Below are 23345 nucleotides of genomic sequence, written 5' to 3'. Positions count from 1 at the left end.
CACATGTTCTCTAGTTCTAGGTTTCCTCTAACAAAAACCAAAACAGAACATTGTACATTTTGCATTTGGGAAGGATTTATGTGAAAAAGACAACCTGGCCCTCTCAACAACAGATTCATAGTCAGATGGCCGTGGCTAAGGAAAGACTGGCTAATAAATACATGATAAGTTTTTAGTAAAAACAAAATACTTCAGCTACATGTGTATAATTTTTGATAGTTCTCTAACTTTTTAGATGCACTGAAGAGCTACTCATCCTAACAGATTCAATTCTCTAAGACATATTTCCTCTCTTCATGTGATTATAAAAAGCATTTTTTCCCATTTATATGACTGTCATCAGTCTGGATTTGGCCCTAAACTGATAGTTTCTGTAGATAAGACCATTTTCCTCCCAAATTTTCTATTAGACAGTATAGAGAAAAATGCAAAAATCACAGCACTCAGCTTTTAAGAAAATTTTCACCAAGTAATGCTTTGTTGTATTTAACACTCCAACTCCACTTAAAGCCTTTAATGATCAACTTTCTTGCACAGCAGCTCGCTCAGTGTGAACTCATCCCCTTTAAAACAGAACATTAACTAGAAAGCTTAACTTCTGATTTGACCTCCATGTCTGAGAACACTTAAAAAGGTCAAGATTAGCAGTCATGAACCCTAAGGCAAGTCCCTGTAGGTCCAATTTAGAAGACAGCATATTCATCTTACATTACTCTGTGTATGTTCAAACATGGCTAAGTTTCAAACAACAGAAGGGTTATGCTTCTTTGCCATAGTCCCTTCATCCAAAGTGAATAGGTGGTTACGTAACTTGCCAGGGCAAGTGGTAGAAATGAGTCAGACAGAACCAGCCCTAGTAAAAATTGTGAATTAGGCAGTTTGATTTCAGTGCCACACCCCCTTAGTACTACATAGACTTTCCTGCTTCTCTCCCTTGGTATCATCGCCCTGAGGGTCAACCTCATGTGGCATACCTTTCCCCACCAAATGGCACTCCTTCCCTGTTTCTCTTCCACTCACACCGAAACTAGTTTTCCCTCTCTCCTCCTTCCCCGCCATTAATTGAAATTTACCTCTGCAGTATCTCTTGCCCTCAGGGTTTAAAGTGACAACTACCTAATCTGATAAACCTATCTACACGAATGTTCAAAGAGAGAAAGCTGAAAGGTAAAATGAACTTAAACCTTGTCCTTCTAAAGTGACCACCTTTGGAGTTTAACTCATTGGTGACTAAAAGTGAAAATTTCCAGCAGAAGAATATTCAGGAGGAATATTTTGATTCAGGTAGAGCCATTAGGCACCTGACAAATCAAAGAGGAGTAGATAAATGCTTTTAGTCTGACAGACTGCCAGCCCTATTCAGTCACTGACAAGCCCTGGTCAGTTTGGAGTCCGTAGGGGGAAACTGGAAAAGAGATAAGAATCTTTGATTAGCAAAGAAAGTGAAAGTTGCAGAAGCACCACAATTAATATTTTTTGACTTAACTTTCCATGGAACTAGCTAGCCTTGGTACTATATATATATATATATATATATATATATATATATATATATATATATATATATATATATTTTTTTTTTTTTTTTTAATGTAGCCCTGCCTATGTGGTTCAATGGTTGAACATTGACCTATGAACCAGGAGGTCTTGGTTTTTTTACTGATTTCAGAGAGGAAGGAAGAGGGAGAGAGAGAGAGAGAAAAAAACATTAGTGATAAGAGAGAATCATTAATGGGCTGCTTCCTTCATGCCCCACGCTGGGGATTGAGCCCGAAATCCAGGCTGTGCCCTGACTGGGAATGGAACTGTGACCTAACGGTTCATAAGTCAACGCTCAACCACGGAGCCACTCCAGCTAGGCCTAATAGATATTTTTTTAAGTTTCTCTTCAGAATAAAATAAATTATTTGAAAATATTTTTCTCAATTAGTCTAAAACACAAATTCTAAAAAATCTGTTTAGATATTGTTGTTGCTTGATTTAAAAAAAATAATGCTTTAAAGTTTATAAAGTCTGCATTTACATATTTCATTTAATCCTGTTGAATACTGAAAGAATATTATCAGCTATTCTTATTTCCTTCACTTTATAAATGAGGAAAAGATGCTCCAAGAAGTTAAGTGGCTGCCAAGATTTGTACTTGGGTCTTAAGAGTGCAGATGCTGTGCTCTTTCATTGTCCTGAGCTACCAGGCTGCCTCCCAACATTTAGACTTATCTGAGCCATTGCTGTCATGTAACTCTACATCCTTGGGGAATTCTCACATTTTAAAGAGAGTTCAGCTACCTCCAAAAGAAAATAACCTGTTTATTCAATGGACCTGAGGGTAATTGTAGTCCTATCTGGTTTCCATCGCTGCATTTTTTTTCCCTAGCTAATTCTTAGTTTACTTGGAAGTGTTACCACTGCCTCACAGTCTTCCTTAAGCACTTGTCAGAGTTTGTGCTCCAATTACCTGCTCATGTTTTGGTGGATTACTTATCTGGCTTCTGCTCTCACCTGGGCAAAGTTCCCATCATAGTCCTTACTCTGTAAGCAAGAAAGGAGAACATGTTTCTGGGCTTAAAGAGGGGAAAACACTAACATAGTTGGTACAAGCCAGAATACAAATATTTCACATTGAGATGAACACAAGAAGCCAGCTGGGAAAACATTGCTAGTTACAGATTAAATTAGCCCAGAAGTCATTTCAACCTTTGAGGTAAAAGTGATATTTTTAAACCATTGGCATTTAAATAATACAATCTTAACATTTTGGAGAAATATAAACCCTTATCTGAATTTATTGAAACATGTAATTGATCTTCCTAGAAAAATACAGAAACACACATACTTGGAATACAGTTTCAACTGGTCCACTATGGAGTGATCTATGGGTCCCACATAAAATATTCCTGACTTAGAGCGTATGACAAGTATGGCCCCTAAACAGTGGTCGGCAAACTGTGGCTCACGAGCCACATGTGGCTCTTTGGCCCCTTCAGTGTGGCTCTTCCACAAAATACCGACTTCTGTATATATTACATATAACTATCAAATTGGAAAAACATTTTTAAAGTCATAATATCTACTATTGGTGAAAATACGTGAAATAGCTAATGCCCCATGATTGTTGGTAGGATTATAGGTTGGCTTATTTCATCTGGGTGTGCAATTGCAATGTTTTTCATAACTCCTAATGTTTATATCCTTTAACTTAATACATTTTGGAAATTTATCCTAAATAAATATTTACATACATGATCAGAGATATGATCAAGAATATGTATTGCAGTATTATTAGCAATTATAATATTAAAAAATAAATGTCTATAGTAGTAAAATGCTTACATAAACTGGTCTATTCACATATGTTATTTAATGATAAAACCACACAGCAGTACAGTATGATCTGATTACTCTTCACAAATTCACATACTGACAATATTCATACTGTTAACAATAGTTTCAATCGCACTGTACGTGCACTCCCACACGTGGTATTTTGTGGAAGAGCCACACTGAAGGGGCCAAAGAGACGCATGTGGCTCTTGAGCCGCGGTTTGCCAACCACAGACCTAAGAGATTAACATTCTGAGGCCCATGGGCCATTTGGGAGCCCAACTAAATTTGTGTTATGGGTCAGCTATCTAATTGCTTTACTATTAGTAGCAAAAACCTATGCTGACCTTTTATAACAAAAGTAACACATGCTTGTAAATATAATAAAAACACTTCAGAAACGGCATGTTTTCTTTAATTCTAATCCTCGGAGAAACTATTGTTAGCACTATGAATATTTTCAGTATGTGAATTTGTGAAGAGTAATCAGATCATACTGTACTGCTGTGTGGTTTTATCATTAAATAACATATGTGAATAGACCAGTTTATGTAAGCATTTTACTACTATAGACATTTATTTTTTAATATTATAATTGCTAATAATACTGCAATACATATTCTTGATCATATCTCTGGTCATGTATATAAATATTTATTTAGGATAAATTTCCAAAATGTATTAAGTTAAAGGATATAAACATTAGGAGTTATGAAAAACATTGTAATTTCACACCCAAATGAAATAAGCCAACCTATAATCCTACCAACAATCATGGGGCATTAGCTATTTCACATATTTTCACCAATAGCAGATGACTTTAAAAATGTTTTTCCAATTTGATAGTTATATGTAATAATTCATTTTTGTTTTTAACTTTTACACTTGTTTAACTTTCAAATATTAATTGCCTTTCTGAATTTCTTTTTTTGTAAATTTCCTAATCATTCTTGTTTTTATTTTTATTTTTTTATTTTTTAATTAAGCGAGGCTTTTTATTGTTGTTTTTCTTCCTTTTTTTTTTTTAAATTATGGGTCCCTTACTGGTCCTGCTTCCATGAGTGGCCGAGACCAGGTGGAAAAGGGGAGGGAAACCAGGCAGCGTGGGGAGGTGTTATCTTCACAACATTCCATTTATACTCAGAACTAAACAGACAAGCAGAGTCACTATTGCGGTTAGAAGTTGGCAGCATGGGAAAGGGGGGGAGGAACAGGTTGCAATTAGGGGTGTTGTTAAAAAAAAATACAGGCCTTTTCCAAAACTAGGGTGCCTGGGGTGGGGAGGACTTGGTCTGTTTCAACCCAAGAGGAATCAGAAGGTCAAAAGCGGTTTGGGAAGGCCAGAACCATCAGGGGTGGAGAGAGAAGGACGGTCCAAGGGGTGGGGGGGCTGTTTGGCAACTGGGTTAAGGGATTTCCCTCCCCCTGCTGGGATCCCCCCAGCCCCACCGGTCTGGCAGGAGTGGGGCAGCCTGCAACCCCCCACAGGCAGGTCTAGGGCTGCCAGATGCTCCAGGCAGGGGGCTGGAGGGGGCTCACAAAGGCTTGCCCTCCAGGGAGATGACGGCACTGCCCCCCAGCTCCCCTGCCAGAGTGCAGCGGTCCTTGACCTCCTCCTCGCAGCAGTTTGCCTGTAATTCATGTTTGATCCCCGTAGGCTTCTTCTTGATGGCATCCTTGGAGCTGCCATAGATCATTTTGCTCTTAAGAGGCACAGACTCAGGGGCCCAGAAGATAAACACCCCGTCCTCCTCCTTGCTCTCCTTGGTCTCATAGGTGGCATCATCCAGGGCGTAAAGCAGTCTTTGCCCCACAGCATCTTGACGAAGGTGGCAGAAGGGTCGGGTCATCTACTGTCTGGCCCGCATGACCTACCAGGATCTCCTTGCCTCTTCCAGAATGATGATGTTCTTGGCTTCACTCGGGCAGAAGAGCACCGCCCTCCTGCGCTTCTTCACCTCCTCTGGTGTCGAGGACTTGGTACCTTCATGTCACTGAACACTTTGACGACTCCCTGAGAGACAGCCACACCAGAGCCATGTTTCCGGAAGCTAAAGGAGAAAGCAAGAAGCTCCTGGAAAGACTAGCGCTGCTGCAGCTGCTGCGGGGATCCGACGGAACCCATCATTGTTTGTGTTACTATGTAGAAGCTTCATATTTTATATAGTAAAATTTACACATTCTTTTAAGGTTTGGGGAACAACTGGGTAGCTGTTGCTACCACCAAAATAAATTCCATGTGAGTAAAAAAAAAACACACACACACAAAAACCTAACACACAAAACAAAGGTAATAAACAAAGCCCTAAAAGTTCTAGAAGAAAACATGGGAGAATGTTTTTGGTAGCAGAAAATAAAACGGCTTGTGAGCATACAAAAAGATACTCATAATAGAATTGAAAATTATTCCTGTACTGAGATAGCATTTTGTACCCATTAGATTGGCAAAGGCCAATTGGTATATCATTTGTAATGTAGTTCTGGGTTCTATTTGTTAATATTGTATTTTAATTTTATGTTCTATCTGAAAGGAGACTAACCAGTAGATTTCTCCTTTGTGCACTCTTTATCAGGTTTCGGTATCATAGCCATTTAAAAAAAACAAACCAACATACAAAACTGAAGGATAATTGGTGAAAAAGCTTTGAAGGCAACCAGTTGAAATGACCTTGAAGAAAAAAAGAAAGAAAAAGAGAGCTTTTCAGATCTTGCTTCCCAGCAATTGTCATCAGTTTGGACTCAAATAAACTCATAAAAATTCTCTATAGGTTTAGGTGTTTATTACATGGACACAATAAACGCAAAACAAATATACTCCTTGTTAGCTCTTCTTTCTCAACTTCTACTTGTTGAGATTTCTCAGAACTGCAACCTTGATCCTCTAGTCTCCTCTGTACTCCCCCCAAAGGAATCTCATTCACAGTGTAGCCCCACATTTCTAACTCTAGTTCAAGCCTTTCTTCTGATGTCTAAATTGATATATCCAAATGCTTATTTTTCAGTTCCATTTCAATGTTTTATAGATATTTCATATTTAATACTATGTGGGGTTTTTTTATTACTCTTTAAAAATTATTTATTTATTTGGGAGAGGGAAGAGAGAGAAACATCAATGATGAGAGAGAATCATTGATCGGCTGCCTCCTGCACACCCCACACTGTGGATTGAGCCCACAACCTGGGCATGTGCCCCAACTGGGAATTGATGAACTGTGACTTCCTGGTTCAATATACGATGTGATATTGAATCTAAGAAGCTACTGATTGTAAGTCACATTTATGCCCACTAAGATAAAAAAAAAATTACTGCCAATTGAATGACATGATGCTAAGATACTCTTGAATCTTACCCTTGTAAGATACATCTCAATTTCAGAGATGTTAAAATAATTTTTTTTAAAAAATGTGATAAAAACAGAAAGAAAGAAAGAAAGAAAGAAAGAAAGAAAGAAAGAAAGAAAGAAAGAAAGAAAGAAAGATGCTTACAACACTGTGGTTTGTCTATTTTTGTAAAAATTTCCAACACCATACTCTTTATACCTTCTTTCTGACATAAATTCATAAGCTATTCCAAGTATTATGGACAGTGCTTTCCTTTCCAATAAATATATGAACTTTCAGAGGCAAACAGAGGCAGATGTTCCATGAAGGTTTTTATTCTCACAAACCTACCTCACCCTCTCTATCTTATCAGCCTGACACCTGAACCGAACATACAAAAACTCCTACTTCAGAAAATGGAGAAGGGCTGGGGAATGAGCACCAAGCCTGCCTCTCTCCAGTTCAGGTAGGCTGGTCTCCTCACTGTTACTTACTTCCACCACTGTATTCCTGCTGCTGCTCTCCAGTTTCATATTCTTTCTTTCAACTGTCTTTCCTCATCTTTGATCCATTTACCCCACTACCTGCTTCAAAACCCAGTTTAAGTTTCCTTCTTCCATGATCTGGCTAATCCAGTTTATTCCACATACCACAGACTTCCATTTGTTACTGTATTGAAAGTTTGGCTGTACATTCTAGCTATAATTGCCCTCAAATTGTTTCAAAGAGTGCTGGTTTTCTTTTTTCAGGCTTTGTGGTTAGCTCCCTGAGGGCAGGGACCTTATCTTAAAATTCTGCTGGGCTTTCTCATTATGTTTAGCACTGTGAGTAAATACATTCACTGCATACTTGCAAGGCATATTTCACTGAAGACATCCATCACAGTTGTTCATTTAGTGAGTGAGATAATGAAAATGCAAATGCTCGCCAAAGGTAAACCATTACTATTAATTCCCTCATTCATCATACATGTACATCAGCCTCAGGGGCTAGGGAACCTAGGATTGCAGCTCTTTGTCTCAGATCTCTCCATGATGGAGCCAACCATGAAGTTTAGATTTGCCTAGGGCCCAACACTAAGGATCCAAGACTGCATTTACCCCCAGAATGGAGCAGGTTAGCTTGGATCTCTGAGAATAAACCCAAACAATGGAAACTCAAATGACAAGATACCATTTTCTCATGAATTCAGCAGGACTTCCTTGTAAATTGCTGAAACCCAAATCTTTTAGCTTGCAGGAGTGGGATAGCTGCTAGGACATACCTTTGCCACATGGTAATGTGTAGTCCCTACATAGAAAAATGGATGTTTTTTATTTTATTTGACTAGGGGCCCAGTGCATGAATTCGTGCACCTTGAAAGGCCCATCCTCCGCCCCCCTGCCCGGCCCCTCCCACCATGGGCGCCACCCCCCCTCCCCCGCCCCCCCTCCCCACAGCCACGCTCCTTCCCCCCCACCCACAGCCCCCCTCCCTGCTTCTGCCGTCATCATTGGGTGCAAATGGCAGCTGCTGCCCGGATCAGCCCTCAGGAGCAGGGGGAGGTGGAGAAGCCCTCAGGGGCGATCAGGGCAGGCAGTCACAGCTTGCACACTCTGATGGCAGCGAGTGATTGGGGCTGGCACCAGGCACTGGCAGCAGATGCGAGCACCAGTGGGACCAAGGCACATGGGAGCAAAGAATTTTCAGTAACCACCAGAGGCTCGCCCAGATGACCGAGACCTGTGCCCCATCTTGGTCTGGTGCCCCAGCTCAGCTGCTCCATCCCACTGCGGCTGATGCCTGCCATGTTCCGCACACACCCCCTGGTGGTCAGCACATGTCATAGCGACCGGTTGTTAGGTTGTTCAGTTGTCCTCCCCGCTTTAGTCTATTTGCATATTAGGGTTTTCTATATAGAGATTATGTTAAATGTTTTACTTAAATTTTAAATTTTAAGATTGTTTTAGTTTTAGGTGGGAAACTAACAGGGCAAACTCTTACACACTCTTTTCAAAAATATGAGAATTAGCGTTTTCCAGAGGGCATTTGGGGTTGACAAGTGCTGCCACCACACCTTTAAGATCACTTTACAGCTGTGGGAAAACTCGCCGAGCTGTTTTCCTCCACCCGGCCATTTCCAAGAGGCTGTATGGCCTCAGGGAACGGCACAGTCCTGCTCTTTATCTCTCTCCTCCTCCTCCTCCTCACCCTTTCAAAGCCAAATCCGCCCGGTGAGAATTTGGAAACGAGGCTGGAGGCAAGAGAGGGCGCGGGGGGAGGGGTTCTTTACGACGGTGGGGGAAGCGCTCTCTGAGGCATTTTTCACTCCCCCTCGCCCTCCCCGGAGCCGGCAAGTCCTGCGTCTGAAGTTGGAAGTTTGGGGCGCTCTGCTGCGTTTCCAGCTCGCCCTACAGTTGGGAGTCCACCCTGCAGGGGCTGAGAACACTGCCGCGAGGCCATCAACCTGAGCTTCTGGCCAGCAGGACGCCCAAGCCAGGCCCAGGGCACCGGTTGTCATGAGAACCGGAGCGCCGGTCTCCCCGGCGACCTCGTCCCCAGGGAGGAGGCGGGGCTGAAGGCCTGATGGGCCAATCAGGCCGCGGGCAGCGCAGGGTGAGCGATCCGCGGTCCTCCAGGAGCCCGGGAAGCGCTGAGTGACAGGCACGGGGGCGGGGCCGCCCCGGCCGCCCGAGGTGGAGCCGGAGTTGGGCGACTACCTCTCGCGGCCGCGGCGCGGCGAGGGTGACACACGGCGATCTGGGCCCCTCGAGACCGTCGTGCTGGCCGGCGAGCAGCGCGCCTGGGCTCCCGGGTCCGCCTCGGCCGCCGCGGCCGCGCTCGGAGCCGGCTCCAGGCATCGAGCCGCCCCGCGCCTGACGGGTCGGGCCAAACTCTCGGAGGCGCGCCGAGCACCGGAGGGCGAGAGGCTGCGCGAGCGCTCCCGGGTCCGGCGGTCGGCCGGGGTCGCCGCCGGAGGGGCGTTTCCGAGGCGTGGAGGCGGAGGAGGCGATGCTGCTGCTCCTCTCCCCCTCCCCCGGCTCCGTCTCCCGCTCCGTCTCCAGCTCCGTCGGCCCACGCCCGCACCCGCTCCGGGGAGAAGAGGTGGTGGCTCTCCGCGCCCGCGGCGGCTGCCGGCGGCCCGCCCCGACGCCGCGTCCCCGCCGCGCGCTCCAGTAGCAGGACCGGGTCTCCCTTCCGACGAGCCGGTGAGGACGGGGGCGGCCCTGGGCTCCGGGCTGGAGGCGCAGACGTGCGCAGCCAAGGGCGCCGCTCGCCCTCCTTCTCTTCTTTTGGCTTTTGCTGCAGCCCCTGACACCCACTCCCCCGCTGCCCCGGGGGAAGAAACTTTTTCCTTTGGCTTTCGCGGTGGGGGGGTTCCGGATGCCAGAGTCGGGATTGTGGAGGGATGAGATGAACTTGCACGTCGAATTAGGGAGACCCCCCTCTTCCGCGTAGGAGAGCCGGGTTGTTGGGCATGAAACCCCGTGGGGCGATCGGGAGTGACCTGGTCCCATCGGGCTAGTGCAGCTCTGCTCTGGGCTCGCTAAGGCGAGGGCTCCCGAGTCTGTTTCTAATTTTTGCAAATGACTATGGACATGGTGTGGTGAGAGGCCGCCCCGAAGAATGTGTATATGTAAGGGCTGGGGCAGAGGGGATGGGGGGTGGGGGTGGGGGGCCGTGGGGGCCGAGGAAGAGACACTGCCTGGTGCAGGCGCTTTTATTGCTTTTCTTCTTCGTGCGCGAGTCACCCCCTCCCCCCTCCGCTGATTACATGATTCTGTAGGACGGAAAGCTGGAAAGCTGAAGTTTGGTAAAGTCGAGCAAGTTCTTAGGAAGTTTCACTTCCTACTGTTGTGAATATGTTGGAGGAGGGGAGATGGGGGGAAATATTAGCACCAAAATAGGCTTCCAGCAAGCAGTACAGGTTTCATGGGCCTCGCACAGATGCGATGGACACCCCCACACACGTCCAGCTAATCTCGAAGACAGCCTTGTGTCATTTTCGTTTAATTGCATCTTTGAAACAACAAACGCGGTGACTTCATAGGGAGCAGCCGGGCGCTGAGTTTACCTCTCAGAAAATGGGGCAATCGGGTTTGTTTTCAAGGCGGGGACCTGAACAAAATGTGGGACACCTGAGCTGTTGGTTGACGGGGCGCTGGTAACTAATTAGCAAGATTTTAAATTTTATAGCTACAGAGCTTACTAAGGGATGGGGGGAGAGGAGGATAAAAGTCGCCATATAATGACACAAGAGTTGGTATTTTCCCAAATTCTTTCTGACTAGGTTCTCAGGGTCCAAGTGAAAACTTGCTTCATGCTCCTTGGTCGCTTGTGGTGGGGCTACGATACAAATTATTTCTCGTTTTAATGTCATTAGCATTTTAAAATTAAGTGCAGGCATGTATTGACTCAGTAAATTCATACAAGAGCAAATTGAATGCTTTGTCATCCAATCGTAAATTTATTATACTTTATCATAACATTGTGTTCTAACTTCGTTGTAGAGTCTTGGTGGGAGTACGTGTGGGGGATAGGGCAGGATGGAAGCGGGGAATTAAAAATAGAAAGGTAACTAGGGTTAGTTATTAAGAAAAAGAGACTAATTTATAGTGTCCTTCACTTTTACAGTTGGAGAATTATGACTTCCTTTACCATTATGTAGGATTGTCTTTTGCATTTACATTTGTCCCACCAAAATTTTTACTACCACCCTCCAAAAATACTTATAAGTAGCTTTTCATGTCACAAGTAACACACAATATACACAAACCATTGAAACCAGTGTCAATTTAAAGGATGTCTTTTTTGTTTGGGCTTTTTATTTTATTATTATTATTGTTATTATTATTATTTGTTGGTTAATCCTCTTCCAAGGATATTTTTCCATTGATTTTTGTTATTTTATTTTATTATTTTTTAAATGATTTTTACAGAGAGGATGGGAGAGGGATAGAGAGTTAGAAACATCGATGAGAAACATCGATCAGCTGCCGTCTGCACGCCCCCTACTGGGGATGGAGCCTGCAACCAAGGTACATGCCCTTGATCGGAATAGAACCAGGACCCTTAAATCCGTGTGCCCACACTCTATCTACTGAGCCAAACCAGTTAGGGCTCCATTGATTTTTAGAGAGAGTGGAAGGGAGAGTGTGAGACAGAGAGCAACATCCATGTGAAAGGGATACATGGATTGGTTGCCTCCTGCACACGGCTTGGCCAGGGCCAAGGAACCTGCAACGGAAGTAGGAAGTACGTGCCCTTGACCAGAATCGAGCCTAGGACTATTCAGTCCAAGGGCCAACACTCTATCCACTGTGCCAGACCGGCCAGGGCAAGGGTAGATTTCAATGCTATCTATGAGAGGAGTCAAAAGTTGTAAATACCTCACATTATCTTTTTCTGTAGATATGCCTCATAAATTAAGGAAGTGAATTTGAGAATTGTTCATCAGTTTTTGGGTAGAAGATAGGTGTCGATATTTAAATGAATGGAATTTATGTGTTCTTTATTATTAAAAAAACAGGTCAACCTTAGCTGGTTTGGCTCAGTGGATAGAGCGACGGCCTGCTGACTGAAGGGTCCCAGGGTTCTATTCCAGTCAAAGGCACATGCCCAGGTTGAGGCCTTGATCCACAGTAAGGGGCGTGCAGGAGGCAGTTGATCAGTGATTCTCTCTCATTATTGATGTTTCTATCTCTCCCTCTCCCTTCCTCTCTGAAATCAATAAAAATATATTTAAAAAAAAGAAAACAGGTCAAATCCTTGCTTTATTTTACTTTTAATAGATTGAGGATTAGTGGAAGAGCATTGTAGCTTCTCCTATATCAGTTGTGTATTTATTTTTCCAGCTCATCTTATTGCCCAGCTTCAAACATACTGGAGAAAAGGACTATTGGCCCCCTGGCTGGTGAGCTCCGTGGTTAGAGTGTCGACCCGCACACTGCTTACAGGTTCAATTCCCAGTCAGGGGCATGTACCTGCGTTGCAGGTCCAATCCCCAGCCCGCATCAGGGCGAGTTCAGGAGGCAACGAATTGATATCTCTCATCTCACATCCATGTTTCTCTGTATCTCTCTCTCTCTCTCTCTCTCTCTCAAAATCAATGGAAAAAAGTATCCTTGGCTGAGGATTAACAACAGTAACAACAAAGACTATTGGGGATAAGCTGCCACTGCTTCTTATGCATTTTTGACAGTTTGTAATTTTTATTTTTTTATTATATTTTTATTGATTTTAGAGAGACAAAGAAAGGGAGAGAGAGAAACATTAATGATGAGAGAGAATCATTGATAAGCTGCCTTCTGCATGCCCCCTACTGGGGATCGAGCTCACAACCTGGGTATGTGCCCTTCACTGGAATCGAACCTGGATCCTTCAGTCCGCAGGCTGATACTCTATCCACTAAGCCAAACTGGCTAGGGCGAGTTTGTAATTTTTAAATAAACTACAAAACATTTTTTGTGGTATAATTATATTGTAATTAATACCATTTGAAATTGAAAAGAAACACTACCATACTCCAAGTCTGTGCATTTAGGAGTTATTCCTGTCAACATATTCTTATTTTGGCATATACTTTTGTGCTATTAATTAGAATAGTGCATTGATGGTATTCTGTCTGGCCTCTGATATAACCAAGTGTGACTCATTTGTGTTAATGTCACTTTATAAGGTAGGAGCCTGAAAAAGGACAAAAGATATTGGGTCTCAGGAAAGGATTCGTGCTGATGGGAAGGGTGACGATTCCTTGCTCTGGCTTTCCCAGTTTTTCTCTGAGAACCTTTCTCTTTTAATTTGAAAATTAAGGGAGCTTTTAATGATCAAATTGGCATAGGACCTTAAATGGCCTAAGTTAAAGTTTCATACTCATAGTAAGAAATGAGTGAGTATATCTACAAGCAAAGAAATGTCTTTGGCTGCATACTACATCTATGCCTACTAAACAGTTTCCTATTTTATTTCCATTAAAGTGCCTGCATGTTAGAATCACCTGAGTAGCTTTGAAATATCTTTATGCCTAAGATTCAACCCAGACCAATTAAATCAGAATCTTGGGGGAGAGGGGTGAGGGGTGCAGGGAGTGACACCCATGTATCCATATTTTTGGAAGTTCCCTAAAGAATTTAAACATGGAGCCAACTTGTGAACCAATAGTCTAGTCCTCCCTAGAAGGTCAATATTAGAAAACTTGATTCCCACAAATGCAGCAACATTTTTATATTGAATTATATTTCTTCTATATAAATCCCAAGTATTTTTTTAGAAATAAACTTAATGTCTCAGAAGCATCTATATATATGCCCATCTATAGGACTTTTTACTGTTGGAATCAGAATTTAAGATGCAGGTATTTCCCTCTAGTTTCTTAGAGCTGCACTGTCCAGTGTAGTAGTTTCAGCCACAAGTGGCTACATTTAAATTGAGTAGATAACAATTTATAATAGTTCCTTATACCTGCTAGCCGCATTTTTTAAATTGTTTTATAATATATTTTTATTGATTTCAGAGAGGAAGGGAGGAGGATAGAGAGATAGAAACATCAATGATGAAAAAGAATCATTGTTCGGCTGCCTCCTGCAATGCCCCACACTGGGGATGGAGCACGCGACCCAGGCATATGCCCTGACCAAGAATCGAATCGTGACCTTCTGGTTCATAGGTCAACACTCAACCACTGAGCAACACCAGATGTATTTTAAGTGCTCAATAGCCACCTGTGGCTAGTAGCTACTGTATTGGATATCATTACAGAAAATTCTGTATTACCTCTAGATTTTAAAATTTGTATTCTAATTTCTCATCATTCACTTATAAATTTATAATTTAAAATTATGTATTTTTGATAGTTGTTTTTTAAGGGGAAATACCACATTTTCGATGTTCACATTACCTCTTTCTTCAGTGTGTTGTACCTAGTTGTAAGGTTTTCCTTTTAAAAAACTTACCTGAGAGGAAAATTTTAGTGTCTTTGTGTTTATTATTTATATCAGAATGCTCTGAATCAAACCAACAGTTTAAAATTGCCCTCTTGTATGCTATCAGTTTCTGGTCTGGAAATAGAGAAAGTCATCATTTCAACTCAAGTGTTGGAAATTTGACTCAAGGTGTGTTTTTTTGTTTTTAATCTGGTGAAGGTTCTTTTTACTTTTACAAATGGAGACTTTTAGTTCATCTGATATGATCCATTTTTCAACAGAAAATCATCTTACTAGTTTTAACATGAACGTGCAGATGCACAGAGACTTTGTTTTTTTTTCCCCATATGGGAAAGCATCCCCTTCAACACAAATGAGGTTTCTAAACAATTTGAGATGGTTGGAAACTAGAAGTATGTTTTGAATTTTAATGGTGTTTTAATGGTGTTAATTACTGATACACAGTTTAGGAGAAACTGTACGGTGTAGTTTAGCTCACCTGCAACGCCTCCTTAACACTTAAAAAAATCAAAGTTTTCTCCAGTGATTTAGTGTGTTCTGAGTAGAAATGGAAACCAGTTGTTTTAAGTTAAAAGTATTCTTTCTTTAGTTTTTCCCTTATTGGTAGATGCTACATTCCTTTTTACATAAACATATGCTGTCTTACCTACTCACATAAGACAGATTTGCATCTAGAATGTTGTGGGGTTTTTTTTAAATGATGCCTGATGAATTGGTTTGTATACAATATCACTTTCATGTATTAATGTTTTTCCACTTGGTTCTAATGTTGTCCATCCCTGGAACAAAAATGAGATGTTTTTGTTGAATAACCTAAATTAGGGTTGATTGTATAACCTGAGAATGCACTGCAGGTTATATGCAGCTCTAAATATTCAAAATTGGTGGTTTTTGAAGAAAGATATAATCTGGAAAATTTTTAAAAATAAGGTAATTCTTTAAAGAAATTTTATTTTTCTTAGGACTGCTTAAATATTAGTTAAGCACTTTTTCTAGAAAAATGTAATTTTTAAAATAAACATTTAAACTATTAAGGGATGATTAGTTGTTTTAGGTCTTAGTGTAGTCAAATATCTCTTCTGGAAAATATAATTTAATTCAGTTTTTGAAGCGAAAAGAAATAATTAGTGTTTTGGTACAGAAATTTATCTTAATGTAAGGTTCTGAATAATAGATTCATTTCCTCTTTGTCTTTCATTTTCTTTTTTTTTTTTTCATGTTTTTATTTTTTTTATTTTTTTTTAATTAAATCTTTATTGTTCAGATTATTACATTTGTTCCTCTTTTTTTTCCCCCCATAACTCCCCTCCTCCCAGTTCCCGCCCCACCCTCCACCCTCACTCCCCACCCACTGTCCTCATCCATAGGTGCACGATTTTTGTCCAGTCTCTTCCCAAATCTCCCACACCCCTTTCCCCCCCAAGAATAGTCAGTCCATTCCCTTTCTATGTCCCTGATTCTATTATAATCAACAGTTCATTCTGTTCATCAGATTATTAATTCACTTGATTCTTAGATTCACTTGTTGATAGATGCATATTTGTTGTTCATAATGTGTATCTTTACCTTTTTCTTCCTCTTCCTCTTCTTAAAGGATACCTTTCAGCATTTCATATAATCCTGGTTTGGTGGTGATGAACTCCTTTAGCTTTTCCTTATCTGTGAAGTTCTTTATCTGACCTTCAATTCTGAATGATAGCTTTGCTGGATAAAGTAATCTTGGTTGTAGGTTCTTGGTATTCATCACTTTGAATATTTCTTGCCACTCCATTCTGGCCTGCAAAGTTTCTGTTGAGAAATCAGCTGACAGTCGTATGGGTATTCCCTTGTAGGTAACTGAGTTTCTTTCTCTTGCTGTTTTTAAGATTCTCTCTTTATCTTTTGCTCTTGGCATTTTAATTATGATGTGTCTTGGTGTGGTCCTCTTTGGATTCCTTTTGTTTGGGGTTCTCCGCGCTTCTTGGACCTGTAAGTCCATTTCTTTCACCAGGTGGGGGAAGTTTTCTGTCATTATTTCTTCAAATAGGTTTTCAATATCTTGCTCTCTCTCATCTTCTGGCACCCCTATAATTCTGATGTTGGTACGCTTAAAGCTGTCCCAGAGGCTCCTTACACTATCCTCGCATTTTTGGATTCTTTTTTCATTTTGCTTTTCCGGTTGGATGTTTTTTGCTTCCTCGCATTTCAAATCATTGACTTGATTCTTGCGCTCCTCTGGTCTGCTGTCGGGCGTCTGTATAATATTTGTTATTTCAGTCCGTGTATGCTTAATTTCTCGTTGGTTCCCCAATATAAGATCGAGGGTCTTATTAGTTTTCGTGTAGATCTCATTAAGTTTATCGACAGCTTCTAAACAGTTCTTGAGAGACCTTAAAAGTGTGGTTCTGAACTCTATATCTTCCATTGACAATTTTGTCCTGTTTCTTTGTCTCCGCATTTTGTTATGCTTCCTTGGTGCACCCCCTAGTGGTCTTTGTTCGCAGTCTTATAGTTAAATCTTGATTGTTGTAGCTAATTCCAGGGAGGGTTTGACCTCCAGGCCAAGTGGCTATGAGAATCAGCTGTGTCAGCAGTGAGAGAACTTCTGTCCTCTAGGGAGGTGCTAATCTAGCCTTTGCCTGAGGCTATCCGGCAAATGCCTCTGTGCAGGGCTTGGGCGGGGCGGGTCGCACAGGATCAACAGGGTGGGCCGGAGAGAGCAGTTATGGCAGCTCTCAGTCCTGTCCCCAGGGGCTCTGCCTCTCTGAGTCCCAGCACCCGCTGCAAAGCTGGGAGAGAAAGCTGCACTCGCTCTGACCGAAGCCAGACAGTCCCGCTTCTCCCGTTTGAGTCTGGGTCCCTAAAGACTCGCCCGGATCTGGTGCTCAGAGTCTGCGACTCCCTCCCGATTGAAAACAACAACCTCGCCCTCCGCCGCCAGCCCGCTCCGCGCACTCCGCACCTCAGAATTTGACTTCAGCACTGCGCCTCCTCTGAGTGTCCGTCTGCGTTTCTCTTTCCTCCTAGTTGTAGGACTTCCACTCAGCCAGCGTTCCTGTGGTTCTGGGTGATGTCCGTTCCGTGTTTTAGTTTCACTTTTGAAGTAGTTGTTCAAAGCAGCAAACTCCGGCGTTAACCTATGCCGCCATCTTGGTTCTCTCCCATTTTCTTGATTTATGCTGAGATGTAGTTACATGGTATTATTTGAACATAATGTTGATTAATTTCATTCTTTATACAATCTGTTTTAATTTTATTCTGAGGATAGCTTTTATGCTTAGTTTAAGGAATGAGCTTGAAACAATGGTTCAAATGTAACACATCTCAATTTTCTATGTGCTATGTGAAAATTTATCAAGGCTAAAATGTATCCTTGTGGCTGCACTTGAAAGCTGGAATAGCTGTTTTATTAAAAACAAACAAACAAAAACACCCAAAACCTAATAATTAAAAAAATGATAAATATAATAGAAATTTTAGTCCAGGAATATTCAATTGTTAAATCAAAACTAGATAAAACTGTATAGTAGATATATACCATTTGGTTGAGTTCAGTCTGAACTTTGAAATTCTGGCACTGCTTTGAGGTGTATGGAAATGAATAAAAAATAGGATGGTAATACCCAGCAATACTGTTACTTCACTTATCCTCCAATGTTTATAGTTTTATCATTCTTACCATTACAATAAAAAATCTAGCATATATTGTTCTCTATCATTAAATTTAATGGGGATTTCCTTCAACTCTTAAATAAGAGAAAATATTAATGATCATAATATATCACACCCACTGTGTAACTGAAGACCAAACTGAGCTGTTTTAATTTTTTTTTTTTATCTGAATCTCTCCCAGTGTGTTTGTTAGTACATGAAGGTTTCTTAACTACAAAGGGATTTTAAGATGGTATTGACATACTAAGATTTAATTGAAAAATGGATAATATTGTTCCTCCACCTCACGGGATACTAATGACCAAAAATGACCCAAGTTAGAAGAAACATGTTGACTTTTTAGTGCAGTAGTGATGAATCTGGTCTGATCTCTGCACATTCTGATGCCCAGCTCCCTTTTTAATTGTTCTGTATTCTGTAAATATACAATGAATTCCCATTTTCTTACAGGCACTTTACTAGCCACTGGTGATTCCCAGAGAAGACAGATTTTCAAGACAGCAGATAAATGGGATAGTCTGTGGCTATATAGCTTTAATTAGCTGAGTTCATGCCAAGTAAATCAATGTATTGATAGGATATAGTGACACAACAACTGTGAAGAGAAAATTAAGTAACATGTAAACTTGTAAAACTTTATAAACATGTGGGTAACTATCTGAATATATATGCATTGTTTTTTAAAATATGTTTTTATTGATTTCAGAGAGGAAGGGAGAGGGAGAGAAAGATAGAAACATCAATGATGAGAGAACCATTGATTGGCTGCCTCCTGCACACCCCCTACTGGGGATCAAGCCTGCAAGCCGGCTACATGCCCTGACCTGGAATGGAACGGTGACTTCCTGGTTTATGGGTTGACGTTCAGCCACTGAGCCACACCAGCCGGGCTGTACGAATTGTTTTTAGACACAGCTGTCCATGGTGTTGGCCACTCCTGTTTTATTTAGAGAGACAGTATAGCATGGCATTTAGAGACAAGACTCGGGATCCAAGCTGCCTGGGTTTTGATTCCCACTCAGATTTACCAACTCTGACCTTGTGCAAGTTTCTTAACCTCACTGTACTTTATTTAGTTTCTTTGTCTGCAAAATAAGGAAAATAACCAGTCTTCTTTTTAAAAAATATATATTTTGTTGATTTTTAGAGAGAGAGGAAGAGAGAGGGAGAGGGAGAGAGAGAGAAACATGGATTTGTCGTTTCACCCACTTATGCATTCATTGGTTGATTCTTGTATGTGCCCCAACCTAGACCAAACCTTGGTGCATCGGAGCAACACTCTAACCAATTAAGCTTTGAAGTCAGGGCTAACCAGTCTTCTTTCATGAGATTGTTGTAAGGACCAAATGAGTTAATACATGTAAAACATTTACAGTAGTGCCTAGTGCATACCAAGTATCTTATAAATATTAGCTATTATTATTTTTTGGTATATATTTGATTTATCAATTATTGTTTTTTAACACACTGGGTAAAGGTAATATATTAACTTAAATGTGATTGTTTGTTGCAAGTTATGGACCTGCTTTGTTCCTTGGGCTGCATGTTTCTTCTACTCGTTACTTGAGCTTGTTGATATATGTAGTGTGTGCCTGATTTTCACACATTTAATCGAAAATAATGTCCTCTTCAAACTATTTATTTTAAGAATTGTACATCTCCTCTTTTGGAGTTACTTTTAGAGCATATGATATGTTGTTTTGAATATCTTTTCTAGTGGCACATCTGTTCTTTGAGAGTACATTTAATTCAATTAAATAATGTATTTATTCATATTTTAGAAAGGTGAGTAGTTAAGGAGTATAATTTGAATTAAAATGTAAAATCATTGCCTGGCCAGGGTGGTTCAGTGGTTGAGTGTTAGTTAACCTATGAGCCAGGAGGTCACGGTTCGATTCCGGTCAGGGAACATGCTGGGTTGTGGGCTTGATCCCCAGTAGGTGGTGGGCAGGAGGCAGCCAATCAATAATTCTCTCTCATCATTGATGTTTCTATCTCTCTCCTTTCCTCTCTGAAATCAATGAAAAAATATATATTTAAAAATGAAAAATGATTATAAAGTAAAAGGAGTGATTTTTAAAAAAACATGTTTATTGATTTCAGAGAGGAAGGGAGAGGGAAAGAGAGATAGAAACATCAATGATGAGAGAGAATCACTGAGGACATGGGTATGTATCCTCCCAAAGTGTCTATTTTGAAAGGTTATACTCCCGAACTTAAAAATTCTAGAATATTTAACTGTACATGTTTACAGTGTCACAAACACAGAGCTGTTATTTAATGTTTGTGAATCTTAGGTTTCTGTGCCTCTGGGAGTAAGTGTTGTGTATCATAACCTAAAATTCTATATAAAGTATTTGTGGCACATTTCCCAACAGATACTGTGTACACTTGAGAATCTTTGATATCTTAACATACCTTGTGAATCTCCAAGGTGATATCAAATATATCACTTTTCCGTTATTTGACAATTTAACTACAGAATTCATAGTACATCTTAACATATTTCATAATAGGAGCACTGATTTGGGAAATGCTGCCTGAGACATTCGTCGTGTGTGCCCTATCCAAGACCACTGCAATGATTTGTTCTGTTTCTTCCAGTTAGAAGTTACATTGGGTTGCTAACACAAGAGACCTAGCATAACAATGGACTAAAAGAAGGTAGAGATTTATTTTTCCTTCTAACATATGAAGTCCAGAGCTGACCAAGATATCTTTTATTGTTGTTCTTGGCCTTCTTAGTGCATGTCTTTCATCCTCAGGATGGCCTCATGGTCACCAAATGGCTCCGAGCATCCTATTCAGAATGTCCTTCCAGGCAGACGACTATGGAAGAAATTGGGAAAATGGCAAAAAGGGTGTGCCTTCCGGCTGAGTCAGATCCTTCTAAAGGATGTTCTCGAGAGCCTTATCCAGTGACTTCTGTTTGTATTGGCCACCCCTACATTTAAGGGAAGCACTTCAGAAAGTGCTGATGGAGGAGGCAACATTATCTGCTTTTAAGTATCGTTTGGGTAGTGGTAAAGAATTGAAAGTTTTAGGAGCAAGGTAAAGGTCAGAAATCATTGCTGTTGGTAAAGTAGAGGGAAAGTGATGAAGGCTTCCTGGCCTCATCAATTTGAAGTTGAGTAATTTGAAGCTGGGAATTGTAATTTTTTGCTGGGCACTTGGCTGTCTCAAAACTAATTAAAGAGAGGAGATATTAGGGATCCAATTATTTTCTCTCCAGACTTCTTAATATCTGATCTCCATTTGTTTCCAGGTTAGTGGAATTTGGTTATAATATGCACAGATGAGCGGTTTGGTGTTATTGGCCTCCCCCTTGATATCTAGCGCATAAATGATGCCGATTAAAGTGGCTTTACCTAGAGCAGGGGTGGGGAATCTTTTTCTGTCAAGGGCCATTTGGATATCTATAACATCAGTTTAAACATTAGCCTGCTATATTTGGTCAAGCATTTAATTAACTCACCCCTAATGCCTTGGCAGGACCAGACCAAATGACGGCCCGAATGTTCCCCACCCTTGACCTAGAGGATGTTTAAGAGACTGGACTCACTTTCTGTGGAGACTGATTCATGACCATTAAGATTACTAGTATTTGGTACCTTTATACTTTTCCATGGTTTGATACTTAATTCCTTGAAATAATATGGCCCATTTATACAATTTAAAAAATCAGTATTCAACCTACCATTGAAACATTAAATTGAGCTATTGTTAACCTTTAACAAGAGAAAATTAATGTATTTATTTTCATTCTTAAATGTTAGCGTTTGTGAAAACTAAATCTAGGTAGTATCATGATTTGTTTATTTAAATTCAAACATAAATTAGGAATCTTAGTGTAGTAGAAAGAATACAGATTTTGAATTTAGGTAGTTTTTGGTTTGTCCTTTAGCTCTTTTAGCAATTGGAGTCATTTAATCTCTCTGTGTCTAACCTTTTTTAAAAAATTTTTTAATAACTTTTTTATTTTTGTTAATCCTCACCTGAGGATACTTTTCCATTGATTTTTGGAAAGAGTGGAAGAGAGAGGGAGAGGCACAGAGAGAGAAACATCAATGTGAGAGGGACACATCGATTGGTTGCCTCCCACAAAAGCCCCAACCAGGGCCGGGGATCAGGCCTGCAACCGAGGTATGTGCCCTTGACTGGAATTGAACCCGAGATCCTTCAATCCTCGGGCCAACGCTCTATCCACTGAGCCAAACTGGCTAGGGCTCTGCGTGTAATCTTTAAAATGGAAATGTTAATACCTACCATACAGTTTTCTGAGCTTTATTCCTGAATTACTACACATATGCACAGTCCACTGATTCAGTTCATAAGAATTTTTTACCTTTCACTCCTTTCTTCAGCTGTGTATATTAGGGGAAACAGTAACCTAAGAAATTTGATTAATAATACTGAGACAACAGTATGTCTTATCTCTTTATCACCTAATGTATACTAACTTCTCTAGTATGCATTGTTTCGATTAGGTCATTGACTGCTTTAATTAGATTGTTATATATGTAATAACTTTTTAGACATGGTAGCTACATATAAACCACTTTAAGACTAAAATGATTGAAATTTTAAAGGAAAGAAAATGGGTAAATCTGCCATGTCCTCTTGAATATGGGAAAAAAATATGGAAATTGGTAGAAAAATTTTCCATAGGATTGTTTGACTATAGTTGAAATAGTAACAATTAGAAATGTTTTACAAGTAATATAAGCTTATTTTTGTTTTGAATGTCTTGTTTTTTTGTCCAAACTAATTATATAGCTTACAGTCTTTGACATGCTACTCTGTGTTCCGAATTGTTCAGAGAAACACTAAAAGATAAAAGAAAAATGCTTTTTACAAAAAAAATTTAAAATCTAATTCAAAAAAAGATAAGAAATATAGGAAACCATTATATAGTACAGTAAGTAAGTGCAATAAAACTTTTAAGGGAGAGTAAAAGAAATGGGAAAGTGTATGTTTAAAAAATGTGTTAGAATCAGTCAAGGAGTATGTGACCAATACTGCCAGGTGCCACAGGGAGCAGAGAAAGCCAACTAAAAAGTAGAAGGTACTGGCTGGGTAGCTCAGTTGCTTAGAGCATCGTCCTGATACACCAAGGTTGCAGGTTTGATC

The 23345-nt window shown here is 40.7% G+C and overlaps 1 protein-coding gene and 1 pseudogene across 2 annotated transcripts in view; one reads left to right on the top strand and one right to left on the bottom strand.

Moving 5' to 3' along the window:
- Positions 1 to 4311: 4311 nt before the first annotated feature.
- LOC132238679 (cofilin-1-like) lies at positions 4312 to 7917 on the bottom strand (annotated as a pseudogene).
- Positions 7918 to 9697: 1780 nt separating this feature from the next.
- PTPN13 (protein tyrosine phosphatase non-receptor type 13) overlaps positions 9698 to 23345 on the top strand; it is a 212032-nt gene continuing 198384 nt past the window's right edge. The window contains exon 1 of one of the 2 annotated variants that reach the window (XM_059666063.1): positions 9698 to 9830. The gene's annotated coding sequence lies outside the window, so the exon portion shown is untranslated. The remainder of the gene's footprint in view (positions 9831 to 23345) is intronic. The other variant, XM_059666056.1, reaches the window with a different exon arrangement.

Source organism: Myotis daubentonii, chromosome 1 (assembly GCF_963259705.1).
Source record: "Myotis daubentonii chromosome 1, mMyoDau2.1, whole genome shotgun sequence".
NCBI lineage: Eukaryota > Metazoa > Chordata > Mammalia > Chiroptera > Vespertilionidae > Myotis > Myotis daubentonii.
This window is presented reverse-complemented; position numbering and strand designations above follow the sequence as displayed.